A 1374-nucleotide genomic window follows, 5' to 3' on the forward strand; every position below is an offset into this window, starting at 1 on the left:
CACACACACACACACACACACACACACACACACACACATATATATATATATATATATATATATAGGGGACGACGAGAGTATGGGTGTTGATCTGGTTGGTTGTGAAGAATAGTTTGATATCGAAACACATACACAAATATACTCCTCTCTCTCTCTCTCTATCACGTATGTATATAGGTGTATACTTGGTATGTGTTCATGAATTTCTTTGTAGTATCCCAAACCGACATACAAGTGTGGTTACATGCGTACCCAATTCCGACGTATACCAACTAGTCGTGATGCACTGCTAGTGTTGTAACTCGCAATTGCTCGCGCGTTCTTCGTGTTCTCAGGGCAAGATGTGGCAACTCGATCGAAGTGGTTACCCTGAGAAGTGCGACATTGAGGGCTGGACTTACGCCAATGGGTTTGATGATCTGCGCGATACGAGCAAAGACGGGGTGGGGAAGGAGAGTACAGATATGGTCTTTGTACGGTATGTTATCTCGACAAGGGGAACTAGTAATAGAGTCGTGTATGTAAGCTATAGCGTTCTGACCAGGGGTTGTACCAGGCGGCTGTATTTGTTTGGGAATTAAGGAGTTTGCTGTAAAGTGAGAAGGAGAAACATATATGGTCTTTGTATGGTATGTTCAATCGACAAGGGTAACTAGTAATAGTTGTACATGTAAGCGCCTTACCAAGACATATGTGTGTATTATGTATATAGGATATATCATATATAAGATTATTTGCAGGTTACCTTTGCGTTCAACGGTCTACACACACTACTCTTCGCCCATGAGACTTGCGTTTGCGGCACCTGACTCTCTATACACCCGAGGTGATGTATAGGCTGGCTTTGTGCATTCATTCGTATTCTTAGTATACTTGTATGTATATGAATTCATTCGTATTCTTAGTATACTTGTATGTATATGTATTCATTCGTATTCTTAGTATACTTGTATGTATATGAATTCATTCGTATTCTTAGTATACTTGTATGTATATGTATTCATTCGTATTCTTAGTATACTTGTATGTATATGTATTCATTCGTATTCTTAGTATACTTGTATGTATATGTATTCATTCGTATTCTTAGTATACTTGTATGTATATGTGTCGATACACTTAACATATCATCTTCTAACCATAGCTATGTACCCAACTTTATCAGGCGGAGGCGTTGGGTGTCACCCGTTCCCAAATCACTGCTACAGCACGCCAAGTATCGCGACATGCCGGAGAAGAGCACCAAACACGTGGACGATGATATGTTAGTGTGGGATCTGATAGAAACAGAAGTGGTCGATCCCAAGAATGACTCGGATAGGACGTGGGATGTATGTAGGCTCTAATTTTATTGATTATGGGTTTATATATATA

The sequence above is a fragment of the Sphaeroforma arctica genome (genome assembly GCF_001186125.1).
Source record: "Sphaeroforma arctica JP610 unplaced genomic scaffold supercont1.3417, whole genome shotgun sequence".
NCBI lineage: Eukaryota > Ichthyosporea > Ichthyophonida > Sphaeroforma > Sphaeroforma arctica.